Raw genomic sequence first — 20,186 nt, 5'->3', positions numbered from 1 at the left:
GGCTGACTTATAGTTCAGAGGTTTAGGCCATTAGCACCATGGTCAGAAGCATGATGGCACACAGGCAGACATGATACTGGTAAGGTAGCTGAGAGTTCTACATCTGGATCCACAGATAGCAGGAGTGAGCTTGCTTGAGCATTTGAGACCTCAAAAGCCTTCTCCCCTGTAACCTATTTCCTCCAACAAAGCCACACCTACTCCAGCAAGTTTACACAGTATACAAGGCTACATAGTGTCACACGCTATGGGCCTACAGGGGCCATTTTTATTCAAACCACCACATTCACCTAATGAGATAATCTCCAGTTGCATCCATTTTTATGGAAACAACATTTTTCTTTAGGGCTGAAGAAAATTAGCAATGTGTACATACAGCATATTTTTATTATCTGTTCCTCGGTTTTTAGACACCTATGTTGGTCCACAGCTTAGCTACTGTGAATAGTGCTGCAATGGGCAAGGTTTCCACACTCAGTGACTACTATGCTCAACACTTCTTATTGCTCCACTAGGTCCCATCATGCCTGCCACGCCTCCTGGAAGCCACAGCCACTCAGTCCATCTTTCTTTATACCCACAGTCCTCAGTAGCTCTCTTGGCTCCTGCTGATTTGGGTCAGAAGGACCTTATGACTCAGAGGGCATCCATAGCCACAGGGGTAGCCATGGCCCCAGCTGTGGGAAACAGTGTGGGCAATGCCCTGACCTATATCTTCAGCCTGGAAGCCCAGAGTCTGCCCAACCTGCTACAGGCCCTAGGTCCTACCATGTACCTTCTACAGATAAGATCCACCTATCCCTGTGTGAGAGCTTCAGCCAGACTCTGAAGCAATGCAAATACAACCATAATCTGAGCTTCTGCCCTAAAAAGCTCTGGGTCATGACCTTGTATAAACTACCAACCTCCCACTGACAGATGGACCACAGTGAGATTGTGCCGAGGTCAGAGTAAGGAGGGACTTTCTCAACACACAGATTAACATGAGACAGACATATAATTAAAGAGTTTATTTTAGACCACAAGAAATTAAGTTGCACAAATCTCTAATATGTTGACTGGCAGACATTTGAGTAAATACTCAGGGATGACATTTATGAATCATGTAGATCTGTTGTTAAATTCAGAAAGACCTGACTACTGTTCTACAACCTGTTAGACTGAGGTAACAGCAACCAGAAAATAAAACACCCACACAACAAAAGCAAGACCAACTATTATACCAAGAAACACAACAAACACTGTAACTCCAGATGTGTAGATCCCATTGCAAAAACAGAAACATGGACAACTAAGATAATATACCTCCTCTAGAAACCGGCAACCCTATTTTAATATTCCCTGAGAGAGTTGATTTCAATGAAACACAAGAACTTTAAAATACCAATTCTGTATATGTTCAAGGACATTAAAGAAAACATGAATAAATGTCTTAAGGAAGACTATAAAAAAACACAAATCTTTGGATAAAATAATGGAAACAACTTATGATCTGAAAATAAACTTTAATAAAGAAATAGAATCAATAAAGAAAAAACAAAGTGAAATGAAACTCATATAAAGCCGTGCCCATTAGAATAGCACTTGACATTCAATGGAAATTCTAAAAGCCAGAAGAACTTGGTCTGATGTTCTACATACTCTGAGAGACCACAGATGCTAACACAGACTATTATATCCAGCAAAACTACACACAACAAGACACGAAGAATAAATAATCTCAGAAAGTAAACCAAAAGGGATTTTAAAGTAAAACCATAACCACAACAACAAAATATCAGAAATTCAGAAACACTGCTCAATATTTCAATTCACCAATAAAAGACATAGACTAAGAGATTAAAAAACAGGATCCATCTTTCTTCTGCCTTAAAGAAATATGCCACAACTATAAAGGACAGACATCATTCTAGAGCGAAAGGATGGAAAAGAGTATTCCAAGTTGACAGAACCAACGGCAAACAGAAATTATTTCTTAATATTTGACAAAATAGACTTCAAACCAAAACTAGTCAGAAGAGATAAGAAAGAACACTATATACACACTAAATTTTTAAAAACTCAGCCAATAAGGATATTATAAGTCTAAACATTTATGCACAAAATGCAAGGGCACTCAATTTGATTTAAAAAAAAATGCTATTACATCTCAAACTACATACTGACTCTAACACAGCAATAGTGGGTGACTTCAATACCTGAGTCTCATGGGGTATTGTGAGAGTGTTAAGTCACCCAGAAAAAAACTAACAGAGAAACTCTGGAGTTAAATAAAATCATAAATCAAATGAATATAACAGACATCTACAGAACATTCCATCCAAACACTAAAGAGTGATACATTTTCTTCTTAGCAGCCCGTGGAACTTTCTCCAAAATTGATCACATATAAGGGTACTTACATGTGACCACATGTAAGGGTACTTACATGTGACCACATGTAAGGGTACTTACATGTGACCACATGTAAGGGTACTTACATGTGACCACATGTAAGGGTACTTACATGTGACCACATGTAAGGGTACTTACATGTGACCACATGTAAGGGTACTTACATGTGACCACATGTAAGGACACAAAGCAAGTTCTACAGATACAGGAAAATTGAAATAATTTTCTGCTTCTTTTCTGACCACTATGGATTAAAGCTGAATATCACAAGGACATGAGTAGCAGAAAGTATCCAGAGTCATGGAAGCTGAACAACTCATTACTGAATAAAAACAGGTCAAAGCAGAAATCATAAAGGAAACTAAAATTATTTTAGAGTTGAATGAAAATGAAAATATATTGTCGGGTGGTGGTGGTGCACGCCTTTAATCCCAGCACTTGGGAGGCAGAGGCAGGTGGATTTCTGAGTTCAAGGCCAGCCTGGTCTACAGAGTGAGTTCCAGGACAGCCAGGACTACACAGAGAAACCCTGTCTCAAAAAAAAAAAAAACAAACAAACAAACAACAACAAAAAAAAGAAAATGAAAATATAACATGCCAAAACATAACAGACACAATAAAGACAGTTGTAAAAGTCAAGCTCATAGCATTAGGTGCCTACATCAGAAAACTGTTAGGATATCATATCAATATCTTACTGACACATTTGAACTCTCTAGAAAAACAAAAATAACAACAAAGAGGAGTAGACAGAAAGAAATAATCGAGCTCAGAGCAAAAATCAATGAAATATAAACAAACAGCAATACAGCAAGACAAAGAATCAATGAAATGAAGAGTTGATTCTTTGAAAAAGTCAAAATCAACAAATCATTGGCCAAACTAAGAGAAAAAGAAAAACATAACAGGCAATATGAATTTCTTCTTTCTCTGAAGAAATTCAGAGAATCATAAGGACTTACTTTAAAATCTGTAGTCCACTAAATTGAAAAACCTAAAATAAATGAATGGAGATATATATTCACCTACCAAAGTTAAATCAAGAAGAAATAAACAATTTAAGCAAATGTACAAGCCCTAATGAAACAGAAGCAAAAAGTAAAAGTCATAACCAAACAAACAAACAAACAAGAAAAACCAGCCTGTGGCCTAGTGGATTCAGCCCAGAAGACTAACAAATTTTCAAGGAAAAACCAATGTCAATACTCCTCAAATTATTCCACAAAATATAAGCTGAAAGACCATTTCCAAATTCTTTTTATGAAGTCACTATTACTCTGATGCCAAAACCACAAGTACCCAAAAAAAGAGAAAATTATAGACTAATATCCTTTATGAACATAGATGAAATTTTTTAATAAAATAGTAGCAAACCAAATCCAAGAAAATATCAAAAAGATTATCCACCACAATCAAGTTGACTTTATCTCAGAGATAGGTTCAGGGATGGTTCAATATACATAAACTGGTAAGTGTAACCCACCACATAATAGATTGAAAGACAAAAACCACATGATAATCTCATTAGATGTAGAAAAGGCCTTTGGAAAAAAAGTCCAATAACCCTTCATGACAAAAGTCCTGGAGAGACTAGGGATATGAAGGCTCCTCATACACAGTTCCTCATACACACACACCTCAACATAGCAAAAGTGATTTACAGCAAATAGTCCAAGACCATGTGCTAAACAGAGAGAAACTCAAAGCATTGCTAACTAAAATCACAACAAAGACAATATTGTCCACTCTCTCCATAGCTATTCAATTTAGTACTCTAAGTCTTAGCTAGAGCAATAAGATAACTAAAGGAGATTAAGGGGATACAAATATCCTCCTTGTTTGCAGATAATGTGATTTTTTAAAAAAAAAAAAAAAATATTTTGCCAGAAAATTCCTACAGCTGCAAAATGCTCTCAGCAAAGTATCAGGATACAAAATTACACACAAAAAATACATAGCCTTCCTATATACCAATTAGAGAAACAGTACTTTTTACAATAGCTAGCTATATATATACATATATATAACTACTCTAATCCAGCAAGAAAAAGGCTTATATAATAAAACATTTTAAAACACTGAAGAGGCTGGGCAGTGGTGGCGCACGCCTTTAATCCCAGCACTTGGGAGGCAGAAGCAGGCAGATTTCTGAGTTCGAGGCCAGCCTGGTCTACAGAGTGAGTTCCAGGACAGCCAGAACTACACAGAGAAACCCTGTCTCAAAAAAACAAAAAACAAAACAAAACAAAACAAAACAAAAAAAAAAAAAAAAAAAAAAAAACACTGAAGAAAGAAATTGAAGAAAACATCAAAAGATGAAAAGACTTTCCACACTCACGGGTCAATGTACTCCCCAACAAAATTTCAACATGAGAGGACACCCAGAGGCCTCTGTCCTTCACCACAAGTACTGGCAAGGCAGAAGATACCCAGAGGTGCCTTGGCACACAATGAACAAGTATGTGGTGGAGAAATGGAAGAGAAAATGACATAGAATGGTTTGTACACTTTGAAGAGAGGTGAAACTGAAGGATGTTGAGGAACAGCCTGGTGTGAGTAGCCTGTGCTGCCATCTGAGGCCATGGTGAGGTCTTAGCCATGTTACCAATGAGGTCTATGGCCTTACAGCAGAGGGTGTCTGTGTTGATGTCGGTGACACCAAAGGCCATGTAGTCATCATCGCTGGTCTGGGCTGCCACCTGAGGTCATGTTGATGTCTGACGTCTGACTCTGTGAAGAGCTAGCTCCACCCCTCACTGAGGAAGCACAGAAGAGCTGATCTCAATGGTATGAAGGTCCTGGCTACAGCAGGCAAGAGAGCTGGCTTGCCCCTCACCTGGGCAAAGTGGGAGAGCATGCCCTGGCTGCAAGGGTGCATGAGAGCTAGCAGGCTGACCAACTCAGCTACCATCTGAGCCCAGTTCCAGGGCCTTGAGCTGGCCCACCTCAACACCTATGCCTTCTATAAACTTCTGGAGATCATGAAGGGATTGGTACTACACCACCAAAGCTGAGGGATCTCCATGACATGGGACAACAACAGGATAACTGAGAGGAGTCCCAGTGAGGGTTCAGTATTGGCAGTATAATAGAAGCCAGAGACAACGAACCAGACCAGTGACCCATTGCAATGAACATTTGCAAGTAAAGATGTGTGGACAAAAGGGTGTACTGTGGGTACACACTGTGACACGCTACAGCTTTCATGATGAGACAGGAGATTTTTCCATGTGTGTTTTGCTTTATTTGTTTTGTTTTTTCTTTTGGAGGAAGTTGCAAGAGTGGGAGCGCAGATACAAAGGGGTGGGGAGATGAGTGGAATCGTGCATGGGGTGAAATTCACAAAGAATCAACAAAAAGTTAATAATAAATGCATGAATAAATAAGTAACAAGATTCGTCTCTTTTCTGCCTATAAGGAATGTACGTCACCACCAAAGCAAGACACCAACTTTGGATAAAAGGATAGAAAAGAGTAGCACAAGTAAATGGGAGTGAGAAACCAGACAGCATAGCTGTTCTAGTATCTGGGGGAAAAAAAACAGACTTCAAACCAATGATAGAAGAGAGAGAGCAGGTCACTTCATAAACAGAGCAACCCGTCAGGAGGAGATTACAACTCAAAACATATGCATGCTAAACAGAAGTGTACGTATGCTAAACAGAAGTGTACGTAACGCATAAAATCTGTAGTAGGTTCCCATACTATAGCTGTGAAGTCACAGATTAACCATAGAACAGTGAGAGTGGGTGACTTCAATACCTGACTCTTGCCCATAGACAGGTCATCCAGACAAGTCCTAAATAGAGAAACTCCAGAGTCAAATTACATCATCAATCAAATGAGTGTGAGAGACATCTACAGCACATCCTGCCCAAACACTAAAGAACACACATTCTTCTCAGAAGCCCGAAAACATTTCTTCAGAGTTAATTAGCTACTAAGACACACAGCAAGTCTCAACAAATATAGGGGAATTGAAATAGCACCCTCCATTCTACTTGGGAGCAGTAGGATAGTGCAGGAGATCAATAGCAATAGAAACTACAGAAAATATATTAACTTTTAGAAGCTAAACAACACACCACTGAAAGATATGTAGAACACTGAAGGAGAAGTTTTAAATACTAAAATTGGATGGAAATAAAGACAACACATCACAATCTATAGGACACAATGGAGGCAGTCCTAACAGAAAAGTCTATAGCTCTAAGTGCCTACATAAAAAATAAAAATAAAATTTTTAAAAAACTTGCTGCTTTTGTCCCCACTGGCCATCTGTGGTGGAGCCACCAAGATGCAGATTTTTGTGAAGGGAAGAACATCACACTCTCAGACATTATAGAAAATGTCAAGGCCATGATCCAGGATAAGGAGGGAATTCCTTCTGATCAGCAAAGGCTGATTGATCTTTGATGGTAATCAGCTGGAATATGCCACATTTTGTCTTGACTACAACATTCAAAAGCAGTTTACCTTTCTATTTATGTTGAGACTTTGTGGTGGTGCTAAGAAAGACGTGTAGGCATAACATTTTGTGCACAGTGTGAAGGTTGTCCTTGTGTTATCCAAATGCTGATTTCTCTGCCCTTGTATCATGCTTATGTCTAGATTCTCCTGTCTCAGGTTTGTGTACACAATTCTTACCATTTATTCTCTGCCTTGTCAATAAATGCTGATCACCCAGTGGCTGGGCAGAAAAGAGAATAGGGCAGGCCAACCAGGGTTTGGAGACACAAGGAGAGAGAGGGAGAGGGAAATTCCGATCAGCCATGAGAAGGAGATTCTGAGAAGACATCATGAAAAAAGACATCGGAAGCCCAAAGATCCAGAGCAATATTAATATGCAAGTATCATGGAATGGGGCTGGGAGGTCGCCAGATTAGCATAGAGGTTATTGTGCATCATTTAACTTCCCAGTATTGAGGAGCAGCTTGAAATAAATCTTGGTTTCTCTGTGTAGCTATTGGGGACTAGCAAAGGAAAAAAAAAGCTGCCAGATTAAGTCACTGTTTACATTTAAAATAATTAATTTTACACTGCTCCCAAAAAAATACACAAAAGAAAAAGGAGGTTAGGTTGGCTGTGCTAAAATACTATAAGGTGGATAACAATGGCAAAATCAGTTCCTTCATGAAGACTGTCCATCTGATGAAGGTGCAGGAGTTTCCATGGCTAGCCACTTTGACAGGCACTGTTGTGGCACGTATTATCTGACTTACTGCTTCAACAAACCAGAAGACAAGTAGCTGTGTATGAGTTAATAAAAAGATAGAGAGTGGGAAGAAATTTGTGTGTGTGTGTGTGAGAGAGAGAGAGAGAGAGAGAGAGAGAGAGAGAGAGAGAGAGATCTTATTTAAATAAGTTGATAATATACCTTGAGGTCTTAGAAAACCAAGAACACATGAAGTCCAAAAATAGCACACAAGAAAAAAATCCTGAAATTCTGGACAGAAATTAGTGAAACAAAAATGAAAAAAAAATATGCAAAGATTAATGAAATAAAGTTTCTTCTTTGAAAAGATAAACAAAGTTGACAAACCCTTAGCCAAATTAAGCAAAAGAAGAAGAGCCAATTAATCAGATTGTAGACGAAAAGTGAGACATTACAACAGTTACTGATGAAATTCAGAAACTCAGGAGGACAGACCTGAAATAACCCCACTCCACTAAGCTGAAAATCTTAGGAGAGGGGGAACTTCCAGATGCATGTGGCATACCAAAATTTAACCAAGATGAAATAAATCATTTAAGCAGATCTAATAAATCATTTAACCAGCAATGAGATGAAAGCAGTAATAAAAAGCCACCAACTAAAAAAAAAAAAAAAAAAAACCCACACAGATGGCTTCACTGAAGAATTCTACTATATCTTCCGAGAAAATTCCTACCAAACCTACTCAAGTTACTTCACAAAACAGAAAAGGAGGGTTCACAAACTCTTTTTATAAAACCAGTAACTGACAAACATCGATGCAAAAATATCCAATAAATTCTCAATAAAATACTCTCTGAATTTAAAGTCATATCAAAATGATCATTTTAGGGAGTTGGAGAAAGGAGTCCATGGTTAAGAGTGTTTGATGCTCTGGCCACTCTGGAGAAGAGCCCGCGCCTGCCTGTCAAGTGAGGTTTGTGTGCTGTGAATGGCAGAGCCCATGTGGAGCTGCATAAGCCCTTAGAGACCAGAAGACCACGAGGGAATCCCAGATGTAGGAGCTCCCTTGAGCTTTTTCATTGTTGGACTTTAAGTTTTCTTTGTGATTTAAGTATTTCTGATTCTTCCCTCTTGAAGTAAGAAAAAATATAACTCCTTTAATTTGCAGGAGCCCACAGTATCATGATTTTGAAATCGTAGAAGGACTTCAGAATTTTAAAAAGACTGGAACTTTGAAAAAAAAAAATGTTGGATGTTTTAAAGATACTGAACTAAAAAGTATATGAATTTTTAAATACTGTGGAACTTTTAAAATTTGGGATGTTTTATACTGTGATACTAATATTGATATCTTGGTGATAATAAAGTAAGGGTTATAGCTTAATAGGAATTAAAAGGTCAAATCAACAAGGGGTCAGTTGTCCTAGTTAGGGTTTAGATGGTTGTTTGTTTGCTTGCTTGCTTGTCTGTCTGTTTATCAACTCAGACAGAAGCTAGAGTTAGAAGCTGAGAAAATGCCTATAGACAAGTCTGTGGGGCATTTTCTTTAGATGGGAGGGCCCAGCTCACTATGGGTGGAGTTATATAAGAAAACCACGAATTGCAAATCAGTAAGCAACATTACTCTATGGCCTCTGTTTGGTTCCAGTCACTAGGTTTCTGCCTTGAGTCCTGCCCTAACATCCCTCAGTTACAGAGTGTCACCTGAGAGCTATAAGATGAAATAGACCCTTTTCTCCCCAAGTTGCTTTTGGTCATGATGTTTGATGACAATAGAAACTCTAACTATGACAGTTACCTGCCATAGCTACAATGGTAAGACCCTATAACTGAAGACACAACACACTTTGGCTGCAGGACATAGAGAAATCAATCCCAAACCAATCAGAAAACTTCCTTCCTGCTGACTAAGATGTTCATAGGGTCAGAAGATGCTATGCTAGCAGCTCCTGGGGGAAAGAAGAGTCCAGCAGTCTTCTCTGGCACTGGGTGCGATCATGGTATGGTGGTTATGAGTATCTAATTACTTTCTGATTAGATTTTAGGCCTGATCCACGGGTATAAATTTTATGTCTGATCCTGTAATCCTGGTCAAAGGCTCATAGCTCAGTAGACCATAGTCCCTAGTGGAGCCTGTTATTGTGATTTCACTAAACATTCATGATGTCAAAATGCTTTCTAAATACTTTTTATTCTTCTTTTATTCAATACAGCCTGACCACAGCTTCCTCTCCCTCCACTCCTACCAGTACCCCCTACCTCTCATCTCCCCCAGATTCACAGCTCTTCCATTTACCTTCAGAAAAGAGCAGGCATCCCAGGGATATCAACTGAACATAGCACAAGATGCAATAAGACTAGGCTCAATCCCTCCTATCAAGGCTGAACAAGACAACCCAGTAAGAGGAAAATGATCCCAAGAGCAAGCAAAGGAATCAGAAGCATCCCCACTTCCACTGTCCGGAGTCCCACCAAAATCCCAGGTAAAACAGTCATAACGTATAAGCAGAGGACCTGGCACAGACTCATGCAGGCTCCGCAATTTCTGCTTCAGTCTCTGTGAGCCCCTATGTGCCATGCTTGGTTGATTCTGTGGGCCATGTTCTCCTGGTGTCCTTGACCCCTCTGGCTCCTATAATCCTCCCTCCCTGTTTTTTGTGGGGTTCCTGAGCTCTGCTTAATGTTTGGCTGTAGTTCTCTGTATCTGTTCCCATCAGTTGCTTGATGACACGTCTCAGATGACAACTGAGCTAGGCACCTATCCATGAATATAGCAGAATATTGTTAGGAATCATTTCATTGACTTTTTTTTCCCCCAGTCCTGTTTGGAAGATCCTAGGTCTCTGGGCCTTCCAGATCCTGGCTATCCAGACAAATGTCAGGCATGGGCTCCCTCTTGTGGTGTGGGCCTCAAATTAAACAGATCATTTGGTGGCCACTCCCACAAGTTCTGAACCACCATTGCCCCATTATATCATGCAGGCAGGACAAGTTGTAGATGGAAGGTTTTGTGGCTGGGTTGGTGTTCCAGTCCCACCACTGAAAGCCGTGCCTGGTTACAGAAGATGGTCAGTTCAGACTTTGTATTCTCCGTAACTAGGAGTCCTCACTAGAGTCAACCTCATAGATTCTTGGCTCACAGCACCCTGCTGGACCATAGGCCTTCTAAATATTTATGTTTATGCCTATATATCTGGATTTCTCTGAACCTTGGTCAGAAAAACCTTCTTTTCGAAGTGGACAACAGTCAATGTTGACATGAATAATTGTTCAAAGTACTGAGACTGAGTGTTCAACCTTAAAGAAGACATCTTTATCAAATACCACCACCACCACCCAGCCCCTCCCCCACCTTCCAATACTTAAAGGAACATCCTGAAAGAAGAAATGGAAAAAAGTTAACAATCAGAAGAGATGAAGGAGTTCTGTGAAATGCTATCTTCTGGACAGGATATGGCTATCAAACGCATGTACACACATGTGTAGAGGTAACCACACACAGCAACTCTAATTACCTGTACAAGACCAGACCAGACCAGCAAATATTCCAGCAGAGATGGGAGAGGTTCTGTCCCATCTATATGTGGCCACACCCATCTTCAAGGGAATATGGGAAATGTAGTTTAGGTGTGTGTTCAGTGGAAGAGAAGAAATAGCCAAGAAACAATAATGCAAGCCACGTACGTACCCCGGCCGATTCTCACACCATTTACTCTTCATTTGAATTCATGAAGGTAACTTTGGTTATGATCTCTTTTTTTGCCTCCAGAACAGGTTGAACAGAATTCACCCCAAAATTCATCATGCCCATCCACCTCCTCCATCAAGCCTTATTTGGAGACAGTGTCATGACTGCTGTGACTGGCTAAGGATGTCAAAATGAGATCAGCCTTGACACCTTTTCTCAGAAGACCAAGGCTGGGCAGGAATCACAAGAGGTCGGAGAGGAGATGGAGGAAGATGAGGAGGAGGGAAGGAACCTGGGACAGACGGTGAATCAGAACTAGACCTGCTGCATGGAGATATAGGTGGACTAGAACTAGACCACCCCATACTCAGGAGCATCAGAAAAGCCTACGGCTAGAATAGGCAGAGCTGATTTCCCCCTTGAGCCCTCAGGAGGGACACAGCCTTGGCTACCAGAACCATGACAGGGTAAAGATCTTAAAGCACAATTTTGTGGTATTTCACTATTAGCCCATACAACCTCCCTCCCCATGACCTCCTGCCTGACACCAAGGCCTGACTAACTTTACCTTCTAACATCTCCTCAGCATGCAATCCGTCTTTGTCTTTGACATCCTGCACTTTGAAGGCCTCTGTTCTACGATGGCTGTGGTGGTCTGACTGAGAAATGTATCCCATGAGCTTAGATATTTGAACACTTGGTTCCCAGTTGATGGCATGGTTTGGAGAAGTGGTACAGCCTTGCTGGAAGAAATTCATCACCAGGGGGATGGGCTTTGAAAGCATAGCCTTACCCATGTCCAAGTTCACTCTACTTTGTGTTTGTGGTTGAAGAGGGTTGACCTCCCCCTGGGCCAGGCTCCGGGCCATATACAGCCTCTGCCACTCTCCAAGCTGCCAGGTTGCTTCCCAGCAGACCCTGCCATCCTCTCCTTCTGCCAGAGACACAGCCTCTCCTTGCTTGGGCCCTTCCCCCACCCAGCTGCTATCCATTCTTTAAGATTCAATTAATGCCCCTTCTACAGGTTTTATTAATTATCCACAGGCCCATGTGGGATTCCTGCAGGTACAGTTTGAGTAACATGACATCACAGAACCCTGCATTGGACACAATTGTGCTCCCCAGGTAGCTAACGAGCCAGAAATTATCCAAAGTGTAAACAGGCATTCATTTCTTTAATCATCACAACATTCTTCCTGTAAAATCATTTCCATTTTATAGATGAGGAAACTAAGGTGAGGGAGAAGCAGCCTCTTCAGGAGCTCCCAGCCTTCAGCCTGCTGTGACAGAGGCAAGATTCAAGTTCAAATTTCCCCACACCAAAGTATTTTACTGCTATTTGCAAAAATCCCTGATACTTAGAAGTAACTACAGCCCCATGCGGGGAGCAACAGTGTTAAGTGGACAGACCCCCAGGAGCTCCCAGGGACTGGACCACCAACCAAAAAGTACACATGGAGAGACCCATGGTTCCGGCTGCATATGTGGCAGAGGATGGCCTTGTTGGACGTCAGTGGGAGGAGTGGCCCTTGGGCCTGGGTGTTCGATGCCCCAGTGTAGGTAAATGCCAGGGTGGGAAGTGGAAGTCAGGTGACTGCTGACTTTGAAGGTAGAAGGTGTCACAGCCAAGGAATATGGGCAGCCTCTAGAAGCCAGAGGCATCAAGAAAGCAGACTCTGTTCTGGAGCCTCTAGAAGGAGACAGTCCTGTTGACACCTCGGTTTTAGCACCAGGAGACCTATTTTTTCTAATCTCCAGAACCATAATATAATAACTTTGTCTTCAGTAAGTTAATAACTTTATGGTAGTTTTTAATACCAACAGAAAGAAACCAGTCTACCTTTAGGATGATTCAGGTAAAAAAAGGTCCTGCGTAGAGGTGAAGGGTCATGGGCAGTGGCTGTGGTGGGAATAGGGTTACTGGTGGACTAAAGGATTGTCAACTGAGGTGACACAAATTACCCCAACACAGTGTTTAGACACCTTCTGTTTCACTCAGTTTCTGTGGGCCAGGAATTTGGGGATGGCTTTGTCTTGTGAGATTGTAGTCAGACTATGAGTTGGAGCTGCTTGCATCCATCTGAAGGACTGACTGGGCTGAAGGCACTGCTCTCAAGAGGTCATTGACCTCGGCCCATGGGCACATTGCAGGGTAGCTGGAATGTTCACAGCATCATCTCACTGAGACCAGGTGATCTCTGAGAGAGGACAGGAAAAGCCAAACATAGTGTCCAATATGGCCCAGGACCTTGTACACACTTGGCAAGTGCTCTGCCACACTATGTCTCCAGCCTGACATATTTTAAAATCTTTGTGCTCTGCCTCCATTTTGTTGCTTCTTTAAAACATTTCCATCAGTCAGCATTCTAGCATGAGCTTCAAGCCAGAGCTGAGAGCCATTGACAGTGGATGGCCTCCAGGAGAGGGAGAGTCAGTTTTCTTTCAGGGCGTGGCTCCTTGTAGGTGGACCACACTGCAGTGGATAGCCCCACACCCATGAACATATGGGCAGCACAAACTGGGTTGTCAAAAAAAAAAAAAAAAAAAAAAAAGTCAGTATTGTGGGATGTGGGGATGTGGGGTGGATCTGGGAGGAGGTAGGAAGAGGAGTGGGAGAAGTGCCAATAATCCAAAGACATGGTATGAAATTCTCAAATAATTAACACAAGTTTCATATGAAAAATTTCCATGAACAAAATGTGCAAGAAACTCAGAAACTTAGGGCAGAGTTTAAATGTCCAGGAAGACAATACAAAGAAAACCTGCATCCTAACCTACCTTCTCCGACTCATCAGGTAAAGCAAATCAGTACTTCAATTCTGAAGCTGAAGAAAAGAAACCCTCTTTTATGGAAATTCTGTCCCATTGCACTTGGCAGGGGACAGAATATTTTTTTTAAATAAGCTTTTAATTTTAAAATAGCTCTAGTATAGAAAACAGTTTCCAAGACGGCCCAGAGAAGCCATGTAACCTGTGCCTGGTTCCATTTGCTCCTGCTTTCTTAGCAGTTACAGTGTGGCTAATGGATGAACCAAAATCCACAGTCTTTTGCTTAAGCCTGTGATGTATTTGGGTGTTCTTGTTTTTGACCTAAAGCCCTTTCTTTACGAAACAGTTTGTTGTTAAGGGGTCTCCATATATTTGTAGTTACTTCTTATTTATTTATTTATTTATTCATTCATTCATTCATTCATTCATTTTATTGGATACTTTCTTTACATTTCAATTGTTTTCCCCTTTCCTGGTTTCCCCTTCGGAAATACTCTACCCCATTCCCCCTCCCCCTGCCTCTATGAGGGTGTTCCCCCACCCACCCACCTACTCATGTCTTCCCACCCTGGAATTCACCTACACTGGGGCATTGAACAAGATTGTGATAGTTAACCTCAATCGTCAGGTTGTTGAGATCCAGAATCACCTGGAAGACAGGTCTCTGAGAAGGCCTGTGGAGATTGTTTACATTAGGTTATTGAGGTGGAAAGACCTAGCCATCATGGGTGGCTCCATCCCCTAGGCAGGGATCCTGCTGTGTAAAAGAAGGTGAGCTAGCATTCATTACTCTCTGCTTCTTGGCTGTTGTTGTAACATGGTCATTGCTGTGTTGATGTCCCTCCACGATGAATTTTAATCCAGAACTGTGAGCCAAAAAGCCCTTTCTCCCTTTAGTTGACTTTACCACAGCAACAGGGAAAATTACTATGACAAAGAGCTAAGCTAACAGTAAATTAGCAGCTTCTTGAATTTCAAAATGTATGTAAATGCTAATAACATTCCAGAATTGCCTGTGATCATGTAGTATAAAGAATTCCATCAGTCCCAGGTGTCACTGCTGTTTGTAACCCTACGTGCACAAGCAAGGTGAGACTAGCTTCCTGATCTGTCTTCTCCCAGCAGACTGAGCTGGGCTGAAGACAGGAGTGAGCATCCTGCATCCTGGGAGAGGGGGATCAAGGCACTGTCTGACTCTTTAACATTATATTTCATGAAGTTAAAATAGAATTAAAATTTCCGTGTTCCACTCTAATCAGACTGTTGAGCACCAAGTGTGTACTGAAAACATCATGTGCCCAGCCTAGGCAGGAAAGCAACAGCAGTAATGGAAAGTCTGCGACTGTGTGGGAATGAAGCCAAAATTCCAGGAATTTACAGAGGAAAATCTTCCCTCAAAGTGGACATATTTGTGTTATGAATCTAATGAAATCAAACCAGGAAAGGGGACCAAATTAACAAACAGCAATAGTGACATCTAGTGGGGATCATTGGTAAAGTCGCACCACAGCCTTCCATGAAGCAGCAGGGACACAGGGCTCAGGGCTGTTAAACACTTGTTAAACACTAACCAACAGTTACTACCAAGGCAGGCCTGTGGGCAGTGCCCCCCAGAACCTATGACTCCATCCACACCATGAGAAGCTTTATCTCACACACCTCAGCCAAGAGCCATACACAAAGAAAACTATCCTGGCTGGTTTTCCTTACTAAAACAGACAGACTAGAGATTCTGGGCCAACCTAACAAACAGGTCACACTATAAGATGACCTAACCTAGACTGAGTATTTGTCCAGGGAGGACAAAGAAGAGCCAGTGCCCTGGAGTAGATGAAGATCCTGGAGAGCTGGGGTAGCATCTCTCACGCCTCCCAACTTCCCCATTACCTTTCTTCATTCTTTTCCCCCTCCAATGAATCTGATCTGACTTACAGAGAACAAGGGGACTGTTAGAGGAAGAGGAAATGAAGACAGCGCTGGTGAAGACAGACCCCTGGGGTATACACAATTCTGTGTCTACCTTACAAATGGAAAGGACCCAGGCCCTGATCCTCTAAATTTTGTCCCTCATAGAATGGTAAACCCAAGTTTACCAAGAATGGCCAGCACCCAGTGCCAAAGGAAAAAAATCTCAAACATTCCAGAACTTAAGGAGTTCCTGAGTCCCAGGATGCAGATAGAAAACCAGAAGGTCGGCTTCCAGGTAGACATACACCCAGTCCCTTAAACTCTATATAAATGGCCAGGAACCACCATGAGAAGGGCAGATCTCTTGTTGAGATCTAAGGTCAGTCTGCTGTTCCCTGGACTTCCTTTCCATACTTCCTGGTTCTCAAGATTGACAGCAGTCACATGGAAGAAGGACTGGACTGCCAGTAATTATGCACATCAAAGTAGCTAGCATGGGGGCGGGGGGGGTGTTTTGCTTTTTGGTTTTGTTGTTTTTGTCATTGTCTGTTGGTTTTGTGGTTTTGTCTTGGTTTGGTTTGGTTTTATCAGCTGTACACAAGTTAGAATTATCTGGGAAAAGGACCATCGGTCCATCAGTTGAGAAAGTGCCTCCATCAGATCTCATGGAGGCAAGCCTGTAGGATAAATTCTTGATTAACAACTGAAGTAGGAAAGCTCAGTCCACTGTGGGTGGGGCCAATCCTATGCCAGTGGTGCTGAGAGTGTATAGAAAACCAAGCCGAGCAAAAAAGTGGAGAGAAAGCAAGTATGCAACATTCCCCCATGGTCTCTGCTTCAGTTCAATTCCTGCCTTCACCTCCTGCCCTGACTTCCCTGGATGATGGACTACAAACTGTAAGACGCAAACACTTGTGAATGAAAAGTCTGGCTGTGGACAAAGAACTCCTGGAAGGAGTCTGTGTCTTCATTGACTGGTGGACCAATTAGAATTTCAGTACTGTGGACAAACTGGAGTTTTGTAGGTTCACAGGTTAACTTCCTTGGGCTAACTTTTGCCTTCTGGAAAAGTTATTCCTAGTCCCACTCTGTATCTGAGCTAACACTGCATGATAATAAATGAAAACTCTTAGAAGCTATTAACTTAGCAACAGACTAGCTCCCACAAATCCAAGAGCTAAGAATGCCATTGGATAGCACCTTGGGCCTACAGAATAGCATACTCACACAGAGACACAACAATAATAATAACAAACCCCCTCTAAAAAGGCTGTTTGACTTTTGAAATTAGACTGGATATATCTTGTATTGTGAGCTCACTGGGACCTGGAGCATTATATAATGGTTTATAGTATCATGTGTCTCAAAGGATCAGTCTCCAGCCAGTGGTGCAGCTTTGGGGTTGTGGAGCCATCAAGGCCCAACTAGAAAAGTTAGGTCACTATGAAGGACCTTCTTGGTTATAGTCAAGTCCTGCCTCTTGCTCCAGCCCTCTTCGCATCCTGGCCAGCATATATGTGAGGAATTCCATGCAAACGGCTGCCACTATAAACTCCAGCATGCCTTCACTGCAGTGAGGGACTATATCATCTCTAACACTGAGCCACAACAGATTTCTCCTGCCTTAAATCCCTTCTGTGGGTATTTTGTCACAGTTACAAGAAAAGTGACCGATACAACTTGGAAGGGAAACACATTTATTTATCTCAAAGAGGCTGGAAAGAGAACAGTACAATGGCTGTATCTGGGGGAGAGCCTGGGAAGGCAGAGGCCACACAGCAGAAAAAGGGATGCGATCTCCTGGTGATGATTTCATTCCTGTGAGGTCAGTAACCCATGGCTGTGAGAAGGTCATTAATCCGTTTATAAGCGCTCAGCCCCCATGATTCACACAGTTCGCAGAAAGCCTTGCCTCTGACCATTGCTGCAGTGGGAAATTCATGTTCTGGCACCAGAATTGGGGGAAGGGATATGTAGTTAAACCATAAAACATGGTGGCAGTCCTGAGCAGGGAACCTCCCAGTTATGTTTCAGCTGAGTCCTAAGCTTCTGGCTAGGAACTCATGCCTCTGCTTTATTTTGATGTCTTCTCAGTAGCAGACTATCATAAAGATGGGCAACCACTTGAGATTCACTAGGGAACTCTCATAAAAGGTGGCCAAGTCAGGATGTCCCCTGAGGGGGAGAGCCCATTCCCTTGCAGGAGCTTTCCAGCTGGGTGTCCTACACCTTCCACTACTAACCACATCTTATTAAATAGTAAATAACATGTTCATAATTTTTTATTCTATGGGGATGTGTATGTGTGCACAAGTGCACACCGCAGTGCACATGTGCAGGCCAGAGGACAACTTTCCTTAAGAGTGTCTTCCTTTCACCATGTAGATTCCTGGGATCAAATCCAGGTCTCGGAGCTTGGCAGCAAGTGCCTTTATCTGCTAAACCATCTTGCCAGCCCATAAAGTACACTTTAATGAAAATATTTGTCCAATAAAAACATTGATGCCTATGTTTAAAATACAGGACAAGAATTTGTTTGAGCCAGGGACAGTGATAATGTCTGTAATTCCAGCATTTGGGAGACTGAGGCACAAGGGTTATGAGTTCTAGGCCAGTGTATTAGAGATGTTCTCAAGAAGAAAGTAAGGCAGAGGGATTGAAGTTGTGACTGCTTAGTCCTGCTGAGTGGTGTCCAAATAGTCTCCTCTAAGTATGTGTTTCCTACAGCCTAGTATTTTCTTCAGTCTAATTGATTAATTTTATTAACTGTAAGCTATCATAGAAAGCATTGTAGCATCTTCAAACATATGTCTTTTCATTTTGATCTCCTTCATCCTCTCACTCCATGCATTTCCCTACTCTCTCCCTTCTCTGATGTCTTCTTCAACCCTGTAAGGACCACCTGCTTCTGTTTTCCATCTCTTATCCCTCCCCCCTTGAGATGTCTTCTTCCTGTCTCATGAAATCCTTTCTACTTTCTTTTTTAAATGTATTCTCTATTTAACATATAATTATATCACTCCCCCTCCCTTCCCCTTCTCCCTCCAACTCATTCAATATAACATCTACTCACTTCCTCTCAAATCCATGACCATTTTACCTTTTCTTGTTACTATTGCATACATGTATAAATATATAAATATTTAAATAAAACCTGCTTAGTCCATTCAGCAGCCCCTATGTACATGATTTCAGGACTGACCGACTGAAATTTGCATAACCAGTTAGGGGACTCAACCCAGGGATAACTAAACTCCCTTTCTCAGCAGTCTTGGTTGCTTATAGTTCTTTGTCTTGGGGGTGGATCCATTGAGATTCTGTCCCCGCCCCATCCTTGTTATCGTGTCTAATGGTGCTGTCCTTGTAGAGGTCTTGTTTAAGCAGCCATATTGTTGAAATATCATTGGGGTAGGTTCCCTGTCATTTCTGGTAGGATACTATTTCAAAGTAGATTTCCTGGTGCTTGAAGATCCCTATTGCTGAAGATACAGGACCCAGGGGATTTGAGCTGAATTTGACCTGAAAGCTTCCTCCCTGAAACCTAGCTTGCATGGTGCCAGAAGCTTCCAAGGAGAGAAACATCTAATAGTTCTACCCAGCTGTGACATCTATGAGACAGCAATGACCAGCATGGCATTCCTAAAGATGCAGTAGTGGCAAGCATGCATTGATGGTATCCAACAGTTGTCTAATTGGACATACCAGCCAACTCAGTAGGAAGGAAGTCGTACCTGGCACTGGGAACCTTCCTGCTGGGGCTAGTGAGGTCATGGATCCTATAGGAGATCCTTGGTTGCTACTTTCCTAAACCAGCACAATTCCTAACTTGTTCTAAATACTACCCTTAGACTCCTAAGTGTAGCCCTCTGCCCTTATCAGAGAAGCATCTCTTTACAGCCAATAGAGACAATTACAGAAAACCACAACTGGTCAAAATGCAGAGAAGAGATAATTTTGCAGGGCTCATACCCAATGGACACGTCTAAGGCCTCATATTTTATACATGTTTTTACTAATGTTAGTATTTTTGGAGAATGTCTTGAAATTTACTTGATATTTTTAAGTTGCCTATTGTGGCATCTTTAATCTACATAGTTCCCATTTTCTGGGCCAATTTCTACCTCCAATAGCTAGTGTGCAATAGCTATGAGAACTTGTAAGAATATTGCTAAGAGTCATAATTTCTTCATTAAATGTGTGTGTACATTTGGTTGCATGTATGCATGTGTGTTCATATGCATGCATATGTATGTGCATGACACCTATATG

Source organism: Arvicanthis niloticus, chromosome 2 (genome assembly GCF_011762505.2).
Source record: "Arvicanthis niloticus isolate mArvNil1 chromosome 2, mArvNil1.pat.X, whole genome shotgun sequence".
Taxonomy (NCBI): Eukaryota; Metazoa; Chordata; class Mammalia; order Rodentia; family Muridae; genus Arvicanthis; species Arvicanthis niloticus.
The sequence above is the reverse complement of the archived record's forward strand: the minus strand, read 5'-3'. Positions refer to the sequence as shown.